The sequence below is a fragment of the Vicugna pacos genome, chromosome 26, assembly GCF_048564905.1.
Source record: "Vicugna pacos chromosome 26, VicPac4, whole genome shotgun sequence".
NCBI lineage: Eukaryota > Metazoa > Chordata > Mammalia > Artiodactyla > Camelidae > Vicugna > Vicugna pacos.
Genome location: NC_133012.1, coordinates 6271124 through 6292678, shown reverse-complemented (window position 1 = coordinate 6292678; position 21555 = coordinate 6271124). Strand labels below are relative to the sequence as shown.

Sequence of the window (21555 nt, the reverse complement as noted above, 5' to 3'; positions counted from 1 at the left end):
ACTGCTTCTATGTGTTTTTTTCAACAGTAAATACTACAGAGCTACATGACCTGTGGTTGGTTGACTCCATGGATAAGGGGGAACCATGGACATGGAGGGTCAACTGTAAGTTGTACTCAAGATTTTCAACTGCATAGAGGATTGGAGCCCCTAACCCCAGAGTTGTTCAACAGTCGACCATATTTACTTTTACAGACACCGTGGCAAAGGCCAAGAAGATTCACTTCATACCTTTGCAGCCCTGAATCCCAAAATAAACGTGAGGTTTAAGGATGTGTGATGCCAGTGTTGGGTGGGTTTTCTGACGGTGACACCCTCGTGATGGTCCACATGTCTCTCGCAGCTAATGGTCTGATGAGTGTCAAATGGACTCCATCACTTCAGTTCCAAAGTCGTCAAATCTCAGGGTTGGAAGAGATGGCAATGGTTGTTTCTCCCCATCCCCCTCCCCAAATCTACCTCCATCTGCTATTGACTCCTCTTGAGTCAAATATATAGTTCTTACTTCAACATGCTGAGCCCAGTGAAAGCCCAATAAATATTTATTGATGGTGGTCCCCGTGATGAATTAACAGCCAAAGCTGTAAAATTAAAGTTTCATACAAGCAGAGGCCCTGGTGAGAAAGAAATTGCTACATAAAGTTTGAAATTTTTCAATATGACAAATACTCACAGACTCACTCACACACACACACACACACACACACACACACACACAGAGTATGTCAGACAGGAGACTACCTTTCTCTAGCTCACCTATCTAGAAAACCCCATCAGAAAACAGGAAGTGTCCTTCTTAGAGAACATTCCTGCTGCCTTTGTGGAGGGCACGTTCAGCTTCTCAGCCCAGTCAGCCCAGCCTGTCACCATGTGCCAGGCCCTGGACCCAGTGCCTCTCTCTGTCTCGTCAGAGCCAGGGGCCAATGCAATTCTGTCCTGGAGAAACAGAACGAGGCCCCTGAGTGCTTGATCAGGTAGGTGTCCCAGGTGGGCCGAAGTCAGTGCAGAGATATATTACAATTCTCAGGTTGCTAGAACTTTAAGGAAAAAGATCCAGGGCAGGAGAGGCGGCTTAAATGGGAATTTTTGACCAGACAGTGTGTACCTAGAAGGGAATGTGAGGGAGTATCGTCGCTGTAAAGAAGTTAAGAACTTTGAGGCCTGGTGGGTAGAGACCAGTCACCGCCAGCTGATCAGATCCTGCAGCCCCTGGCCCCACTCAACAAGTCCATGTGCATGAACACATGTGGGTCTATGAGCCTTCCACAGTTCTGTCCAAGAACCAATGGATAGAGTGCCTTCCCTCATCTGGCCTGCCTGGATCCCCCTAACTGCAGCTCCAAGGCACCAAAGCTCATTGTCACACCCTTCCATCTTCATCTATCTGACTCTGAGTTCCACGCACCTCTCCAACAGAGCCATGCAGTTACCTGAAAACCAGTCGGAAAGGGACCTTCCCCTCCTGAAACCCACAAGAGAGAACCAGGTACAAGCTGGTAAAGTACACAGGCTAAAGAAAATCTCACAGCCAGCTTGAAAGGAGGAAAACACAGACGACCTTGAAGAAACCAACTCGAGTTTGTGCTGAACTTAGAAAGGGAGACTGTGTGTGTCACTCACTTCCTCTGAGCCTGGTCTGCATCTCGAGATTCTCTCATACTGAAGGAAGCTGCTTCTAGTGCAGGATGTGGGAGGGCCTGGTGGAGCAGGAGAAGTAGGAGGGGAAGGGGCATGAAAACTGAAGAGCCCCCAAGAGACCTGCAGCAGGAAGTGGGTCACAGCTGCCCGGCAGGCTGCCCTGCCTCTTGTGGTGCTCCCAGACCGCAGGCTCTTCTTCCTCTTCCAGCTCTTGTTCCTCGTTCAGTACTCAGGAACCCTCTATTTGGACATTCTGCTGGCAACCTGGAGAAGACAGAAAGGGAAACTGTCCATTTAATGGCATCACCCTGTGCTGGGCCCTCTGTTAGGGAGCATTCTCTCAGGGGAAGAGCACAATATGTCCATGGACAGAAGGACCCCGATGGTCCAGCTGGCAATGCTCGTTGGCCCCTTCGCAGCCTAGGCCTGCCTTCCTTGGCTGCTGAATGGTGTCTCCTGATCCGGCTCTAGCTTTTAGTGTTTGTTCCTGCCCAGATGGGGTGTCTGATCTTGCCATGGCCGGTGTTTTCTGCAGAAAGGGACCTGGTACAATTTTATAGGAACCCAGTGGCTCCCTGGGGCCAGACTCTAATGCTGTCCAGATGCAGAGAAACAGAAGGGCCATTCAAAAACAACCGAAATATCAACACACTTTGAAAGCAGTCTGTTAGCACTTGTCATAAGCACAATAAACAAAACAATGAAACCATCCGAAAGGACCGTGAGACAGTCAGGCTTTAGGAACTTGGCTTTGATGCCTTAGAAAAGCAGACAGGGGGGCAGAACCAGTTCCCACTTGGGCCGAGGCTTGTTTGTTCTGCTTATCTGGAGTCAGCGCTAACAATCCTCACCATGATGAAAGGACCTAGAAGTTTCTGCCTTGCAACTGGCCCCTTTGGAGATGGGCACTGCCTTCCACAAGTAGTCAGTTTCTGCACGTGGCCCATGAAACGCTCATTTGTGCGACACCACGCCCATGTGTGGAAAGACCCTTGTCCCCTCTCAGTTAGCTTAGCAAACAAGTCAGCTCAGCCGACATCATCGGCTGGGTTCCTTCCCAGGTGGGTTCCAGAAAATAAGACCTCGGCTGGCGGGGACACGGCCACAGTCAACAGGCAGGTCCCCTGGCCCCAGGTGAGTCAGAGCCAGGACCGAGGTCCCATTGCTCCTGCCTTTTAGAAGAAGAAGCTGAGAGAGAAACGTCAACCCGCCGCCTGGTTGACACCGGCCATCCAGTTTGAGTTGTTGAGCTGGGGCCAGGCCTGTCTCCGGGTGAAATGAGGCTGCCTGCTTACCAGCTCCTCAAGGTTCTTTCCCACTGTCTCCGCGGCTCCAGCTTTGCTTAATTCCCAAAGTGGGCGCTGGCCAACATCTCTCAAATTACCTGCCAGTGATTTAAGTCCGCTTAGTCCGTTTGGGTGCAGTTCTGCATTTTGACTCTCAGTCAAGCAAAATAGGGGATTAATCAAAGGGGAGGATGGGGGAATCCGACATTCCCGTCTACTGGGGGTTGAGGGCGGCTCCAGAGCCGAATGAGACCTGATGGCAAGAGCGAGAACCTGGGGGTTCTGAGACGTGGGCTCTGGTCCCCTGCCTGACTGAGTGACCCCGAATCCATCTCTGGCAGCCTCCTATCCCCAGACGTATACCCAGCTGGCCAGCCTGCTAAGCCCCGGGGGCAGGTGAATCAGAAGATGCGAGGCTGTTGTCCCCTCCTAATTGGGAAAGGAAAAAAAAGGCAAAAACAGATGTCAGAACAAAGGAACCCAACATGCATACAGCAAGAACGCTCCCATTTCTGCTCCAGGCCTGAAGACTGAAGTCTATTCCGCCATAATCCATCTCCTCCCAAGGCAAATCGCCCGAAGTGTCTGCCAGTTTAGTCTGAATCTGACTGTTTCTCTGAAACAGAGAACGATGCCACGACAATCACTAAAACGTCACTGAACACCTTCAGTGTACCCAGTCCCTCTCTTCAGCTACGTCAAACATCTCAGCAGGTGGGAATCATCTTGGAACCGAAGCCTCAACTTCCCCAGATGCTTTTCAACCCACCCCTCTTCGCGTCCCTAAGGCCTCCCAGCCAGGTGGGGACGGAAACGCGAGAGCCAGGAGGCTTGGGCTCCAATGCCTTCAGAGTGGCCACCTTTCCTTTCATCAGCCTCCTCCGACATAGAGGAAAGGACATGGAGGTTTGGAGTCTGAGAAGCCTGTCACTCAAGTCACAGCTTTAGCACATCCTAGCCACCAGCCTCCAAGGAGCTCGTAGAACTGCTGTAAGGACTAGAAGAACTTGAGCTTCGCAAAGACCAATGCACAGCCCAGCACGGAGCGTGCGCAGTAAGTATTAGCTGCATTATTCTTATCTCCACCCACATACAGCTGTCAGTCAAGCCACAGACAAGCATTTGTTAGATGCCAATTAAGTGCCCAACACAATGCGAGTTCAAAGGATACAGATGATAAGCCAAGGCTGCTGCCTTGGGGAGCTCCCAGGAGGATGGACGAGACGAGCAGATCGTTTAGATAGAGAGAGAAACGGCTTCAGTCCAGAAACACGGAGTCCTGTTATTAGAGGGTGGCAATGCAGTTCTATGTAGGCTTAGACGCATCCTGCTTGGGATTCTACGTACCAGCTAGATGACCTTGGACCAAGCACTTAAGCCTGCTCAGTCGTGGTTTCCTCATCTGTAAAATGAAGAAAATCTCATCTATCCCATAGGGCTGTTGTAAGGATTCAATTAAATTAAACTAAATGTGCCCCTTATCAGCTATGTAACCTCATTTGTGAAATGTGGATAATAACTGACCTAACTCGTAAGGATGCTCTGAGGATTAAAACTGTTAGTACATGGAAAGTATTTAAAATAGGGTAATGTCATTTTCGCTCTCAAATTGAAGTTTCCCGCGGGAAGGATTTCCATCTGTTTTATGTACTGGTGCATTCCCAATAGAACAGGACCTGGTACATTCCATGTAAATATTAGCTAATTGAATGAATCATTGAATGTAACTGGAGCACCAAGCAGAGGGGCAGATTCCATTCCAAGAAGGCTCCCAGAAGGAGGCAACAGAGAATGGTGAATAGGAACTAGCCATGCTGAGAAGGAAGGTGGGGAAGGGAATGCCTGCAGAGCAACTAGCATGGGGGTGGGGGGCGGATACCAGGTGTGAAAGAGCACGGTGTGAGTAGGGAACCTCAAGCAATCTAGTATTTGCAGAGTAAAAAGGACGGGAAGAGGCAAGAGATGAAGGCTCTCTCTCCCAGATCTTCCAGTGACTGATTTCAGTGGCACCAAATACACCCTGGAAAACATACCCCAGAGAAAGGCGAGCATTTGAAAAAGACAGCTCTCATCAGCCCCTCCCGAGGGCCTGATCCAGGACACCCTCAGAAAAAGCAAACGCCCTGGGGATAGTCCCACCCCTCGGGACCCTAACCCATCTGTCTGCCCACTTGGAGAAGCAGGCGACCATGCCTGTGAACTCTGACCCCATCAATCCCAGCAGGGCCTGGGGAAGCATTTACATCTTCAAAGGTCCTGGTAAATGTTAGCCAACAGCCTCCCCCCACCCCCACGACCCACACCTCCTCCCTCTCCGGGCCACTAGGGGTCAGGGACCAGGGTCACACCTGGCCAGGCCTAGCCCAGGCCCAGATCAGTCTGGCAGATCATCCACAGACCCTCCTGCTCCTCCCTGATGCCCCCTACCGTCTCTCCCCAAGCACACACGAGCCCAGGGGTACAGGAGGTGTAAGGCCACAGTGTTGGGGGGGCTTTGTAAGAAAGGCCCAGGACACCTTCCAAGGGGCCTGGAGACAACGGCTTAGGTCAGCCACCTAGGACGGAGCCCTGGGTCCTGGATTTAGGGGAGGGGGCGGGACAGGCCTGTAGACCAGGGTCAGCCCCAGCTATGGCCACCACGCAGGTTTCAGTGCCCTCTCCCTGACCCCAGCAGTCCCTCTGATCTGCTGGAGGCAGGGAGGCCTGTTAACTTTTACCAGCCTCCTTTGACATGGAGCGCTAATAAGAACTTGGGAGGGAGGTTCACTCAAGTGTCAGAGGCTCAGCGCAGCCCTGCACAGCCTCACCGCCTGCCCCCAGCCTTGCAGCAGCCCCCAGGGCAAGGAACAGGGCTCTGGACCCAGAGAAGCCAAAGGGAGGCCTGGTGGGGGGGGGGGCGGCAGAGGTAGTGCCTCCACACTGGCCACTTCAAATTCCCCTGCCTGGGGCTCTCGTGACACTGTGACCTCAGCTCACAGCCTGCATGAGCAGCTGACAGATGATCGTGTAAGTTTCTCCCAGAGAGTCAGGGCCTGGCTCAGACTGGAACGAACGATCGGAAGCTCCGTTGAGCTGGGCCATCTTGGGGATGGTCACCCAGCCAGTGCTGATCAAACGGGCTATGAATGAAGGGGAAAGCCCCCTCCACCCCTGCTCCAAGCCAAGCCCCCACCCCAGCTCCCACCTGGAGGATGTGTTTGTTAGAAGGAATCCCAGCGCAGGTGTAGGAATGAGCAGGCACAGGCCGGAGAGCAGACTAAGGGTCAGAGCCTGGACCGCCTCCTCCGCGCGACAGTAATGAGCTGCGTGGCTTGGGAGAACCGTTTCCCTTCCTGTGCCTCGGTTTCCCCACTTGTCACACAGGGCCAGGGTTGGGAGGAGGGATTCTCTAAGACCCCTCTTCGTTCTGCATTCCCCGATTTCAAGTTTTCAACTGCCTCCAGTGTCTTCCAATCCCGCCCCACATCCTCCTCAAAAGCCCTGCTAGATTCTTTTGGTTTTACCAGACTTTACAGCCAGAGGGATTCCTCTTGCTTAAGCCTTTATTTAAAAAATGAGATGGCTGGAATGCAGCCAGATGACCATTCATCTGAGTGACCTGGAGTCAGACTCCTTAAGGCAGGGCCAGGCCTGGAATTCAGGTCTCCCAGGATCTTGCCCTTCATGCCAGGCCAGCTCCAGATCCCAAACTCCCCAGGGAAGGCCACCTCCCCAGACGGAACAGACCAAAGTCTCTGCCTGGCCTTCAAGACCACCTCCCCACAGCCTGTCCTCTTACCAGCCCCCTGATGGCCACCCTGCTCTTGAATCAATTCACCCCCTTCCACAGCAAATCCCAGGATGGTGGCTGCCCCAGCCTCTTCTCCTGAAGGCCCCACCCCGAGTCCACCACCTCCCCGAGCCTCCCGTCCGCAGGGCCCTGCCCTCACTCCCTGACCGCCCACCAGCCATGTGTCTGAGTCACTCCTGCTCACTCCAATCCTCGTCTTGCTCTTGAAGGCATCACTGCCCCCTGTCTTCTGCACACACCGAGGACAGTGGACGGCTCCAGCTGGGAGCTGTACACCGACCCCGGCAGCCTGGGGTTGAATCCTGGCCCTGCTACTCACTGGCCGCCTGTGCCTCGGTCTCTTCATATGAGAAGTGCGGACACTGGGAAAACCAACCTCAGCTAGCCACTGTGAGAATTTCCTCTAGCACGTGCACACGTTTAAAACAGTGCCTGCCACGTGGTACGCATGTACAGAGATGCTGCCGGTTCCCTTCCAGACACTGCGATAAAGTGAGTATCACAATACAACGAGCCACACAAATTTTTCTGGTTTCTCAATGCATATACGTTTACACTATCCTGTAGTCTATTAAGTGTGCAATAGCCTTATGTCTAAAAACAAAAATGCTCATAACTTCATCAAAAGGTACTTCATTGCTAAAAAATTGCTACCCGTCCTCTGAGCCTTCAGGGAGTCGTAGTGACAACATCAAAGATTACTGATCACAGGTCACCGTGACAAACACAATTAACAATAATGAAAAAAGTTTGAAACGTTGCAAGAGTGACCCAGATGTGCCACAGAGACACGCAATGAGCCAATGCTGACGGAAAAACAGCGCTGATATTTTTGCTCGACGCAGGGCGACCACAAACTTTAATTTGTGTAAAAAAACGCGGCATCTGCAAAGTGCAATAAAGCGAGGTCTGCCTGTATCTATTTACTATGTAAATTACATAATACTATATATCATGTTTCACGTACATATTTTTCCCAGCTGTAAGTTTCTCTGAATGCAAGTACAATAGCGTGCTTCTTGGTAACTTCCGGAACCGCGGTGATGTGGGTCAAGGAAGCTTTCAGAAATGGATGGATAGGGGAGGGTGTAGCTCAAGTGGTAGAGTGCATGCTTGGCATGCATGAGGTCCTGGGTTCAACCCCTAATATCGCCATTAAAAATAAATAAATAAACCTAATTACCTCCCCACACCAAAAAAAAAAAAAAAAAAAAGAAATGGATGGACAGGTACATAAATGGTTAGTCTTGGTGATAACTCAGCATCAGGGTGAACTTGCTTACTATCAGAATGCTGTTCCCAGACTGAGGAACAGACATTCTCTCCCACCAGGGTATTCTCCAAATCATGAAGATTTCCCTTAAAATTCTAAATGCCCCTTCCCACCTCCTGCCACCAGCAGCGTCCCTTAAATTCTGTTGGTTCACCCCCTCTGCGTGGTGCCCAACCCCGGCCCCTCCCACTCACCCCAACAGACAAAGGGCTTGCGGGTGATTGATGGTGACAGTGACCTGCCACTGACCCTTCCAACCTGTCTTGCTGCCTCCTCGGCTTTTGAGATGCAGCCTCCCCACCTGAGGGGGCTGCTGGGCTTCTTCCCCTTGTGAAGCGGAATCTTTGATGTGCACCCCACAGGGTTCTCTCCAAAAGCCTGAGCCCTGGAGTCACTGCCTCCAACAATCTGGCCCCGGACTGCCTTTGTGGGCTCAGGGCATGAAGCTAGACAGACCTGGGTTCAAATTCCAACTCTGCCACTTTCCAGACTTCGAATCTCAGACTCCTTACTGTGAAGATGGAAGATAAGGCTTGTCTCAGGGAGCTGTTGGAAGGACGGCCTGAGATAACGTATAAGGCTTTTGGCCCAAGGCAAGCCTGCTGTAATAATTACTCGGTAAGTGCTGGGCATGGGGAGGAGGAGGGGGATTCTATTAATGTGATGGCAGAGAGTTGAGCATGAGAACAGCTGCAATTCTCTTCTGTCCGCCTCCTTCCTCTTAAAATGACCTCCTGATCTCCCTCCCCAAGACAGACACACACACACACACACATACCCCCCACACCTTATCCACAGCTTTTTACTTCACCTTCTCCCCTCAACCCAGAACTCCCCCACTGCTCTCTGGGACAGCCTCCCCGCCCCCTGGACCTGTGCCCTTGTTCGCTCCCCTTGGTCATTCGGGGGATCTGCTGGTCAAGCTCACGTCCTCCACAGCCGCCCGAGACCTGCTGTCCTCGCAAGGGAATCCATCTCCACTAAACCCCTGGGCATTTCCCATGTCACCATTTAAAGCCGTTTATTTGCTCATTGTCTTAAGTTTATTTGTCTAGTCCTCCAACAATATTTGGTTGGAGTGACTTCCTGTTACCGAATTCGGGTGCCCAGGCGGCCTGGCCTTCGAGATGGGGCTGCGGCTCAGTCCACCTCCACTCTGAAACAAACAGGAGACCACACGAGCGCCCGGCTGGGCCCATCCCCTGCGGTTTTTCACAGATTTCAGTGCAGGAGGCAGGGATCCATGAGTAGCAGTTATCAGCAAGATGAAGCTGATGAAAGCCACCAGCCAGTGAAGGCCCTGGGAGCAAAGAAAGAGCGTGGGGAATGCACCGGCATCCCCACTCCCTTGAGGCTGCTCCCAGGGTGTAAAACTTGAAGCAGACAAGAACAGGTGTTTGCATTTGACCGGAAAGGGGGTTTGGCTTGCCTCAAACTTCCAGCTCCACGGGATCTAGGGGCCTTTAATGTCATCCAACTTCCTCTACTTCTCATCATAAAGGAGTCTCTCTCTCAGCCTCCCTCGCTTATGCTACCTTTAATGACATCCCCAGACTTCTTCATTATAAAGATACGCACTGGGGCATTCGAGAGCCCAGGAGGAAAAGAAAAGCGTGAGTCTGGACTAAGATCGCCCTGTTTGAAGAACGTCAGTAAACACCTCTGAAAACGAGCCTTCCCTGGGAAGGCAGTGGGGAAGGAAGAGATTTTTCCAGGCCTCCCTTCCAGGAAGCCCCTGGGACAAAGAGACTTCCCCAAAGAACCCTGTCCTCGTGGATGCGTCTCCTCCCTCTGCTCTTATACCCCAGGGTGTTCAGAACGGCAGGTGGGTGTCGGGGACATGACAGGGGGAGGGGCGTGTCTTGGGGGTGAGGCGTTTTAAAAAGGAAGAGCATCGGAAGGACCCATCTATTCCCCCTGGAGTGAAATGAACTGAGAGAAGAAAGGAAGGAGGTGGGGGGAGCTCTCCAAGCGGAATGAGTCGCTGACTTAAATTACAGGGACCTGGGAAGGATGATTAACAACCCTCATGGTTTTCTGCTTCACAGCCATTTTTCAGCCCAAACCCGGGGCTTCTCGGTTACACAGCCCGGCGCAGGCCGACCATTTTTTCCATTGACTGAAAACACATTCTGACTGAAAACAAACTTTGGATCCCCGAGGCTTGGCAGCCCTGGGTCCTTCTCCATATTTAATCAACGGGAAGCTAAACACTTTCAGTCTGTGATGGCTCATTTGGACGGGGTCTCGGGGCTTTTGCTTGGTGCCAGATATAATAACTCTCCGCTCTCTTTTCTAAGGCCTATTTTATAATTTTGCTGTTTTTCAATGTCAAGCCCATCTTTTGAAGAATTTTTATTGGATTTCCTGCTAGACTTCAACGAGGATTTTTCTTGCTTTGGCAGAAGTATCAAGCAGAACAGGGGAAAAACTCAATCATCATCTTGGAAAGTCATGATGGTGTGTTGAGGGGGTGGGGGGAGGCCGTGGTCTGTTTGCACACAAACAGGTTTCTAGAAGGCTGGAGCCCCAGTTTGCCAGCTTTGGTGGAGGGGGGCCTCTGACTTCTGGTGGAAATTGACAGGCAAGGCGGATGGATGTGGGAAGGGAGGGGAAGTCGGGACAGGGGAAGGGGGAGAGAGGCATGAGTGTGGGAGACAGGCTAAGGGCGGGGCGGGTGGGTTTTCAGATGTCTGCAGCGAGGCTTGGCTCCACCGTACATGCCCGTTCTTGAGATGCGCGGGTGCCGAGGAACGGGAGACACTGCCCACTCAGGGGGCAGCAGGCAGACTCTTAACCAAAAGCACGACCCCTCGGAGCTGCTAAAAACTCAAAGGATGGGCAGGAAGTCTCCGTCCACAGGCTCCTGTTCTACCAGCCACAACCATGGGCTCTGCCCTGGCTCCAGGCAACGTTCAGATCTTTATTTTTTCTTCCCGGTGATTACTCCCCAGAGGAAGCAAATTGCCAGTAAGTGACAGCTTTTGTTTGCTCAGATTTTCCTCTCTTCCCAGAGTCAACTTTCAGAATATACCAGGATGTTCCCTCTTACTCCTGGACTTTCTCTTTTTTTTTTTTTTCTTAGTGGACTGGGTACGGTGGGGGGGGGGTCCCTACAGAGTATTTTCCAGAGAAAAGAAGTAGTTCTTTGTCCAAGAATGAAAGAGAGAGAGAGTCCTTTGCTACCTTCTTTTTATGTTTCATTTTTCTGGTGACTTTTTGACTTTTTATGTTGAGATCTTAAGTAACCGCCCATCACGCCTCCTCGGCCACTTCACACCTACCGCTATAGGCGTCACAGCCTACAGAATGTTTTCACGTGTCTCACGGTTTTATTCCCAGGTTTGGCCGGGGTAGGGGGAGGCAACCCCGCCCCACACAAGCCATGTGATTTGCCCCAGTCTTGTGGGTAAGTGGCCAAACCAAGGTCTGAATCAAGCTGAGTACTTTTCACTACCTTGCTACAAAATGTACATGATGCAGAGGGAGCTCTCTGGGCCCCTTTATTATGATGGCTCATTCTGCTGGGCAGGGTCCCCAAGTAAATTTCCTGCAACAGAGGACACTGAGTGTTAAGCCATCACAGCAAGTTTTACCGTAACCACAAGTTCTGAAGCAACTTTTCCTTGGGCCAGACAAGATCAGGCCTCCAGGGCATCTGAGCCTTCCTCATTCCTTCCATTTCCAATAGGAAGAAAGGACACCAAAAGATCAGGTAGACACGGGGGGCGGGGGGGGGGATAGCTCAGTGGTAGAGTGAGTGCTTAGCATGCCCAAGGCCCTGGGTTCAATCCCCAGTCCCTCTATTTAAAAACAAAAAATCAGGTGAACAAAAAAACTTAGGGAATACCCACTCAGGGTCCAGGACTGGGTTAGCAGATTGAGGGAGTCAGGGCAAGGAAAAGATACCGTCCCTGCCTTTGAGGGGTTTATGGTCGAGATGAGGAGATAAGAGAAACAGACCTAGAATCCTAGTGTTGTACGTGCCAAGACCCTTAGAGGTCATCCGTCTAAACTCATTTCAGAGAAACGGCGACTCAATAAGAACAAAAATGAAACAGTATTTGATTTCACGTGGAAGAGTGCAGTGGCCACTGGAGGCTGGTCAGAGAGAGCAAAGTGGTCAGAGATGCGTACTAGGGGAAAGTAACACTTGATCTCGATCTGGAAGTGTGTATGGAACGGATGAACGGACAGGGAGGGAAGGACCACAGAAGCCAAAGAGAGCAGATCGATGGAAGTCCAGGGTATTCCTGAGACCCTGAGGGGCCAGAGCATCGAGATGGGGAGGAGAAGGAGGAATCAAGGCTGAACACGCGCTGAATCCGCAGAGGACCACAAGCAGAGGGAAAGAATGACCACACAGAGCCAGTGAGAGTCACGTGGAGATCAGGGCTTCAGCCCCTACTGACCAGGGCAGCCGCACCAGTCCTATAATTTCCTAAATTCCACCCCCGTACCTAACAACCCATCTAAACGTATCCCAAAGACAGCTGGTGGCGTACAGAAATCCCAATGGGTGCTCAACTTTGAGTCTGGACAAACGAGCCACTGCAGCAGGGTTCACCAGCCACCCAGCCCATCAACCCTCCTCAGCCCTGCCGCCTCCCCTTCAGTGTGAGCGCCCAGCTCCCAGCCCCCGTGCGTGACCATCTCGTAGGTCCCCGGTAAGGGCTGCTCTGCGAGGCTGAAAAAGCAAAGAATCAAGAAGCAATGAAGAAAGGGATAATCTCAGGATAGAAAGAGCTCACGGCTGAGGATGGCACATTAGAGAGAAAGCCTCTCTGCTCAAGACTTTAAGATAGTTGACATCTGGAGCAGAACTCTCTCCAACCCCCAAGGAGGGTGGGCGCTGAGGGCATGAAAGCTGGAAAGGAGCCATCCCTGGGTCCCTGTCCTCCTGCGGCAACCCGGTGACCTGAGCATCTCCACCACCTTTGTTCCTGTTTACATTCCAAGCTTATGCCTCACTTTACCCATCTGAGCCTAAAAGCAAGAACGCCAGCCCTCTTCCTTCTTGCAGAGACTGAGGTGAGGGCAAGCCAGAAGGCAAAGACCCAAAACGCTTCGGGGGCGGGGGGGGGTTGCTGCTGCAGCTAACACTAATAATGACACAGTAATATCATTCTTACTCCGCCTCCAAACACAGAGCCTGTCTGCCCTCCTGAACAGCCCTCTGTGCTGCCAGCAGCTCCCATCTGAAGGGGGCAAATCCTCCTGGACCCCATCAGCAGCCGGCCTTCCATCTTCCTCCCCTAAAGAAGCGCCCCCACGACCCTGAACTCAAGGCTCTGGTTCCTGGCTGTCTTACCTCGGGGGAGAAGGGCCAGCCCCATCTACCCTCATGTCCCACTCCAGGGCACCAGGAGTGAATGAACTTTGGCCACCCAGCTGGTGACAGCGGTTCCCAGGGAGACCATCCTCCACGTTCATCAGCTGTAATGAATGCATCCTGGGAAACTCAGACTCCATAATCAAGCCCTCACTTTTAACTGTGAATACCTCCCCAGGCCAGGCCATTCCCAAACCCAATCCCCACAGCCCCAAAATGCACACACCACGCCCCAAGAACTCGACACTCCACTAGGTAAAGACCTTACAGAGTCTGAGAGGTGAGTATCCGGGACCCTCACCTTTCCCCCCCCCGCACCCCGTTCCCACGCTGGCTTGTCCTTCCACGCACCTCAAGGTCGCCCCCAAGTCTCCCAGAGCTGCCCCTTCCCTCTTTGTGTTCACCGGCCTTCCTTTGTTCCTTCCCCGGGCCCCCATCGACACCTCCCTCCTTGGCTATTTGAGGTTAAGACACATGCTGTGGTCGTCCATAAATTACATGACAAGAGCAGATGACAAAAACAAAATGTAATGCAGATTAAAGTCACCCTCCAGCTGAAATGATGGTTTATTAACCAAAAGGCGATGCTGCCAATCCACCTTGCTGGCCACTGGGCCCCTTCTGGGAATCTTTCTTAGGGTGATTTAGGATCCACCAAGGCCCTCGAATGGACTCTCCCATCACCTCCTTCCCATCTCTCTGGATCAGCCGCTGGGCTTGGCGCAGTTGACAAATTCCCCAAGTAATCCCTCCAAAGATTGGAGAAATGCTCCGAATGCTCCATTAAATTTATTTTCCATGCTTTAAGAGACCCAAAACTATGTCCAATAAATAAGTCTTCCCTGTGATTTACTGAAATGCTCCTCTGATTTAAAGTTATAGGGGGAAAAATATGGAGCCCCTGGGAGCCCAGGACCAGCCTTGCAAGTGAGACCAGATGTGAGATTTCTGCCTAGGGAGGGGGACGAAGGGGGGAAAAAAACAGCCCGACTGATGGAGGTTTGAAAGTGACAATGTCTGAACCCCGGTCCTCGGCTTTAACATAAAAGGTCCCCAGTTGAGCATTCTTTCTTACAAAATTTATTGTGGTTGTAGTTAGAGGGGGAACCATCAAAAGAGTAATTCTGGCCCTTGTTTTGCAGAGCGCTTTTGATAAATATGATACTTAGAAATATGCCTCCCGCTAGACAGCAAAGCCATATAGTTAAAATGAAGTAATCTGTCAGTAAACTCGCTAGAATCAAAGCCAAAATGAAACCTGTAAAAGGAGAAGGGGGAAAAACTCCATTTAGAAACGCTTGAGTCAAGCAGGGAAGAAGGTGGAGATTAAGAATTGTCCTTTATTCAGATATTTTTATCTACGGAGTTAAAAGCGGAGATTTATTTTTAAAGGGGGCTATTTATGTTCCGATCCCCACCAGATGGGCCTGTGTTCTGCCTTTCTTGTGCAGCCGGGGCTCAGCAAAAACAGCTTCTCTCGCGAGCTGCCACTTACCCAAAGAAGGAGGAATAAAAACTTTGGGAAGCCAATGTAACCTTTGGAGCTGTTGGGTAAACATTGGATCTGTTTACTGCAAAGCCCAGTGAGCCAAGACCAAGAAACAAACAGGAAGGAGGGGAAACAGCCAACATTCAGCCTAACTATATAGGAATATATAGTAACATGTACTGCGTGTGTGTGTGCGCACACCTGTGTGTGTGCACATGCACGTGTGCTGATGCCCAAAGGGCCAGAAAGCCTAGGCTACGAACGTCCCAGTAGAGAAGTGCCATCATCAATGAGTTGTCCCAAATAGTCCTGTCTTTGGAATCCATTCCTCCACCTGATAAATCACCTGTTTGGAAAATGCTCTTTTCACAGCTAGGGATGAAAAAGATTGGCGGTAATTCCCCTTGTGAAATTACCCACAAAGTGTTTCTCACTCTTCCTTCCTCTCTACCTGCACCAGAAGCAGCTCATCGCCATGCTCTGCAGGCTCCTGGGCCAGCCACTTTGGGAAGTCAGGCTTCCCCAGCCTCCTAGTGCAGCCCGACCCTCACGTAGAAAGCTCTCCACTGAGCAGTGCGCTGGGCCCGGCAGCTTCCCCAAAGCCTCATCCCAGGAAAAGCCTCCTTTTGTTGTCACTGTCTCCCAGGGACGTCCTCAGTCCTATCTCCAAAACAACGTTCAGTGCAGCTAGCCCAAGAGAATCGGATCAGAAGTCCACCACTCAGCTGCTGGGGTGGGAGGCGGGACGACCACCCTGCCCTCGGTCCTGCGTTCCACATCTCCCCCAACGTAGGACAGAAAGATGAAAACCCATGGTGTGTACACACACATAGTGTCAGACAAATCTTCCCATTCCCTCCACGGGCACTTGGACCACGGTCATATGTGCCTAAAGTGAACCTGCGGAGGGAGGAGGAGAGCAGAGGCATTGTAGAAGGGATCTGAGACATCAGATGACTTCAGATCTCACCCTGGCTGTGCCATTGGGCACCTTTGTGACTTGAGACCAGTGGCTTCTCTGCTCACCCCTCCATTTCTTTATCTCCACAGCGAAGGCTTGAATCAAAACGACCTCCTGACCTCAGACTCCCAGAGCCAGCTCCTCTCTCGTGGACCCGAAGCCTCCTTCCCTCCACAGCCCCCCATGCTGGTCTGCACAGAACTGGAGGGTGTGGAGTTGGAGCAACACCTGTGTTTACACTGTACGATCTGCAGTTTACTGTCATAAAATCATTGAATACAGTCATAATTTTTTTGGCAAAGGGTTGTGTTTATGGTGAAGCAAGACAGAGAGGGAATGATTGACTACAACTGATTAAAACGATAAATCAAAAACAAAGGAGGGAGGATGCGGAGAGCACAAAGCCACAGGCAAATCCAATTTAAGTCATTTAAGTCTTCTCGGGTTCTGTGCCTTTGTGGGAACAATTCTGTCTGATGAGGAGCCAGCCCTGGAGGTGCGGGCCCAGGGCTCGGGGTGGGCGGGATGAAGGCACAGACTCCACGGGGTAGAAAAATAAGGAAATGGTTTTACAAGAACTGGTTTTACAAGAACTAGTTTCCTGGGCCTCCATCTTCAAAAAGGTTTTGCAGGGAGGACTGGGAATAAAGTGCTGTGTGTGCGTGTGCATGTACACATGTGTGTCCAGGTAGAATCGTTTTAGCCAGACCTTGAAGGGCTTCCCAGAATCAGAACCATCCCTCAAATACAGGATCTGAAACCCCACCACTAGCAAGGCTGACTTAAGACTACAAACACTTCTGACCTGGAAAACACTGTCCTTCAGCAACTGAGGACCCGCTGCAGGCTGGGCACCCTGCCAGGGCAGGAAGGTGACAAAGGATTGTCCATTCAACACTTGCTGACCCCGTGTCCACTCTGGTCCAAGTGCTGCTCTGGGCATCGGGGACAGAGAGTGAAAAAGAATCCTGACCCCATGAGCTCCTAGTCTCGTGGCATCTACATCCTCATGGATATACAGCATCTTGAGAAGCACACTCAGGGTACCCAGTTCTTTGCGCTACAGTGTAATAAAGGCTGTAAGCCAAGAATGTTCAAGGGGTCAGGAACTCTGAGGAGGTGACTTCTGAGTTGGTCTTAAAGAATGAGAAGAGCATCCTTTCCTAGCAGAAGACAATGGTGCTCCAGGCAGGGCTCACTGCACTGGGAAAGGCAGAGAGCTGTGGAAGGTCCTGCTGGAGATGGAGGAGGAGAGAATAAACGTCTAGGAAGAGCCAGGTATTGAGCCGACGGTCTGCTTATCAGCTGATGACTTAGTCACCTGTCACCTCCTACAGAGCCATTTCATGCTCCAGGCTCCAGTGGAAGCTGAAAGTCTTCCAGATCCCTAGGTAAAGGGATCAAAGCTCTATCTCCAAAGTAGGAAGAACCTTCAGAACCCAAGGAGGCCTCCTGGGTGTTGTGGTAGAGAATAAGAAAGATGTAATAATTCATCCCTTACTTTAAAGGGAATATCCCAGCATGCCCCAGACCACTGGACCCCTGAACACTTCTCAGATATGGCGGGCTCTCGAATATTTCCAGGATTTATCTCCCACTGTCTATAAAGTGTGTGTCTTACCAACAATGCCTCCAATATACTTGTCACTTCTTGTTAATCCTCGGAGGATGATCAAAATGGCTTTAATATTGTCTACCGTGATGACATTCAATGGAATGTCCAGATGGCCTAGGTTCCTTCAGGCTTTATTATGACAGAGGGCAGAGGAGTTAACGCAGCCCTGGGCCGAGACATAAAGGTATACAGTTGTCCATCTCATATGAATGTGAGCTGCTTTGATCTCCCTGATAGGTATGGGAAAAATGCACTCACCAGATCAAAGGCCTCTACCTGAGGCCACGCTAATCTGTCTAGCACAGATAATGCATCTGACAGAACAACTGCAGTCATGGCTCCCACTTGGCTGAGTTCGTGCTAGTTCACTGTCATCTCCCAAGATCACCTGTTTTCTGTAGAGGCTAAATGGGTGGCTAAAATGAGAAGATGATGCAGACAATCATCCAGGCGTCCTCTAGATCCTTAAGAATGACACTGATTTATGACACCTCCTCCTTTCAGGATGCAATATTGGTGTTTATTTCCTATTTTGGCCAAGAGGTGGGGAAAGGTTCAGAAGCCACTTGGCCACTCCTGTTTCAACGGCTCTTACCCCACGTGGAGAGGAACCGATGTTGTGGTCCTGCCAACTACCAACTTTATTCCAGTTATACATTCGGGGACCAGGGAACTGACCACTGGGTGCATCTGAAGACCCAGTAGACCCACATGAGCTGGACTTAGCCGGAGGGACCTTACCAATGCTCCAGTTTCCTGAGAGGCAATGCCAACACAGATCCTATATCCTAAAGTCCTTGATAAGTCTGAGGACTCCCTTGTCCCAGGGAATGGCCACCCAAGCCAATGGCCACCTATACCTCTGGGGAAGGTTTAAAGAAATTAGAGCCATTGTATCTTAGCTGTGGCATTACAGGTCCTTTCCACTGGGGACCCGATCTCTCCTTCAGTTGATGGGTCCTCGGTCTAAACGTTGACTCAGGTCCAGAAACTGGGCAGGAATCGTAACTTTTTATTGGGGGCAACTTCCTGAGCACTGATTTCTCCCAGTTGCACGGACTGAACCATGCTGTTAGGGGCCTAGCGACTTGCCCCCAGGGACTGTGTTCTGTTCACTCTGTTCATGCTTCTCTGCAGACCAGGCCCCCCAACCACCACTTCGCCCTTGCTCTCATGACAACCACGCCTACCTTGCTTCTGGCGATTGCTACACCAGCTGGCCTCTCTAATTTGGGGACCCTAGCATCTCCTGCTGTAACGGAGTGAAGCTCGGTGACACAGCCTCCGATGGCCAGCCCTAGCTCACAGAGGACCGCCACCGCTGAGTCTGTCAACAGCGCCGGTGCCGAGGAAACAGTCTGTATCACTTTCACAAATGGGGGATGGGCTGGGAGGAGTCCCTTGACTTCCTTAGGGAATAGTCAGTGTGGGTTTTCCAGCCTTACGTGTCAATCAGCTCTGGCATGGCCACTTCTTGAAGCCTTTCCACCCATTCTTCCACTGTCCACCCCGGCCATTCTGGAATGTCTGCGTCACTGAGTGTGGGCCTGCATCTTCTCCAAGCTTCCAACAGCCTCCCTGGCAGCGTGTGTTAGCGGTATCTCCCAGGGTCCTTGCTGTGTGGTTGACTCCTGAATGAGAGGAGAGTGTTCCCAGGGCAAACAAATAAAAACGAACAAACATAAAAGAGCCCTCTCTGATTCTCATTTTACCGCTCTTGATCCAACACCTTCAGAAAGCATCTCCCCACAGCATCTCCCAGCCTTGGGAAGCACCTGCCAGCTAAGTCCACATCTCCTTTGGATAGAAGCCCTCTCTTCCCTTAGCCGGCCCAGCCCTCTCCTGACCAGATTCTGTCATGACTTTTCCCTGGTCATCAGGCTGGTGGCCGGGAAGGAGGAATGGCCGCACCCTGAGGGGACTCGTGGGGTCCTGCAAACGCGGAGGCCTCGGCACTGTCTTCCAGCCAGGGGTGGAGGAGGGGAGGGTTGGCCTTTAACAGGAAGGAACAGGCTGCCTCTGCCTGCCCAGAGGGGTCAGGGGAAGCTGAAGAGTCAATATTTTTTAATGTACTAACCCAGATGTCCCCATTCCAAGTCTCAGGACCCTGTCGGACAGGCTGGAGGTGACAATCCAGCCTTCTCTGGAGCTTGGCTGCCTTTATCATAAAGTCCTAGGCCTCGTAGTCACTTTTTTCCCCTCTAGCTTCAGGCAATAAGATACTCCTTTTCTGCCTCCGCGGAAGCCCTTGGTGTTAAGTTGGTGATTAACTGTCCCCAGCCTCCACTGTCTTTCTCCAATGCATGTAAGAGCTCCCAAGAACAGCTTTGTTTCCTTAGTCCTTATATTTACTACCGCCCCCAAGCCCCTCAAATACCTGAGACACCAGACCTGCCAGAGCATCTCCCTCCATCAGTGTCCCACCTCACCCGCCACCAGCGAAAGGCCTAACAGTGGCAACGCGTGCCAGCTTCCATTAAAACATCACCCATCACCAGGGACGGGGGCCCCGCAGCCAGTCGGCTGGCAGACGATCCAGGTCCCGGAACCCATTTTAACACGTGCTTCCTGGCACCTCTTCCTAGACCAACCGTGGCAGGTCCAACTCCCCCAGAAACAGACTTTGAGATGGAGACGTGCCTGCAGGTGATTTATTGGGACGTGTCCTTGAGAGGGTGTGAAGGGAGCAGGATTGGGCAGAAGGTGAAATTTGGTGGCCATGCAGCTGCAACCCACAGAGAGATGTCCCACCTTGGAGGCAAGGCGACCAGCTCTTTATACAGCATGTGCCCAGTCCTTGGGCGTGGGCTGCCCCTGGAGAGGGGGCTCAGCCTTGGGTGAGGGAGCTCCCTTCACTTGCGGGCAGTGCCCAGAGAGGGATGAAGCCAAGTCCAGCAGCAGCAACGCTCCCAGCAGCAGGGGCGATTAGTGCCTTTGTCCCCAGCGGGGATCTGGGCAGTCCACACTCACAAAATTAGGACAGTAAGAAAAATCCCTATAAAACTTTTGGTCTGTACCCTCAAGCAGCAGTGTATGATGCCTGAGCAAGGAGAGGTCTGTTCAGACGATCCCGACTCATGCAGGCCATCGCCCACAAGGATGCAATGTCACAGGAAAGGAGATGGGGGAACAGAGGGGGCTCTTTTGCTTTCATCTTTCCACGGCGAGCAGATCTGTTCATGGAAATGATGCTGTATCACTGGTTCTCAAAGCAAAACCTCACCTAAACCAGAGTTGCCCGAATATTTACCAAAACCTTGCAGAGCGTTCTTAGACTATGCTCCTTGGCCCAACTGCCTACCCAGACGCAGAGAAGGGCAGGACACGAGCAGAACTGCTAGACAGAAGAGTTGTTGGGTGAGCAAGCCACTCGCCGACACACACACACACACACACACACACACACACACACACACACCACCCTTCACTCAAACTCACCAACAAGAAGGACAGGAGGGCATCTCTTGGAAACAGTAAGAGAAGGAATTACATTTGCTGAGCATCTTTCATGTAACAACATCATTCTAGGCCTTTTAAATGGTATTTCCGTTAAACCTCACAACTCTATAAAAAGGCATTAGTCCTTGTGAAGGTGGAAAAAACCAAGGTTCAGAGCAGTTGATGACTCGCCCAGGGTAACACAGCTAGTGAGTGGAAGAGCCTACGCTGAGGGCAGGTCTGTGTTCGTTTGAAGCCCACACTGTCTTCAAGCAAAAGTTCCCTAAGGATGTCCACTCTGCAGAGATAACTGCCACCCCCTGCCCCACCTTCTCCACCCTGGACCACCTGCAATGTACTGCTGTCCACAGCAGGTAAGATGCCCCTTTTAGTTTCTTTTTTGCTTCGAGAGCAAAATTTCTGATTTGTTATCCAATTACATTTGCAAGGAGAAAAGGCTGAGGGCTCAGCAGAAGCCCAAAATTGGCCCTACAGTAACTGAAGCATGACATTCGGTGTGTTTTTTAATATTACGGACTAGAACACTCAGGTACTCAGAATTTGAAGCATCTGAGAATACTTGTCCAGATAACAGAGGAGTTTTGTTTCTTGAAGAAACATAACTTTTTATTATGCTTTCTACAATTTCCATACATCCTTTCCTACATCCTTAAACAGGAGTGATAAGTTACATGGCATTAATTAATGTTTATTTTACAATAATGACTCCCAG

General features: G+C 51.3%; 2 long non-coding RNA genes across 3 annotated transcripts; one reads left to right on the top strand and one right to left on the bottom strand.

Moving 5' to 3' along the window:
- Positions 1–559: 559 nt before the first annotated feature.
- LOC140689586 (uncharacterized) lies at positions 560–17546 on the bottom strand. The gene is made up of 3 exons (XR_012064623.1): positions 17391–17546; positions 4272–4326; positions 560–1902 (listed from the first exon to the last, which is right to left on the bottom strand). It is a non-coding gene; the product is annotated as an uncharacterized lncRNA (long non-coding RNA).
- On the top strand, positions 17538–19071 carry LOC140689585 (uncharacterized). Of its 2 annotated transcripts, none has more exons than XR_012064621.1 (2): positions 17538–17568; positions 18522–19071. It is a non-coding gene; the product is annotated as an uncharacterized lncRNA (long non-coding RNA). The 2 variants fall into 2 exon arrangements; XR_012064622.1 differs by having other exon boundaries at positions 17544–17621.
- The last annotated feature ends 2484 nt before the right edge of the window (positions 19072–21555 follow it).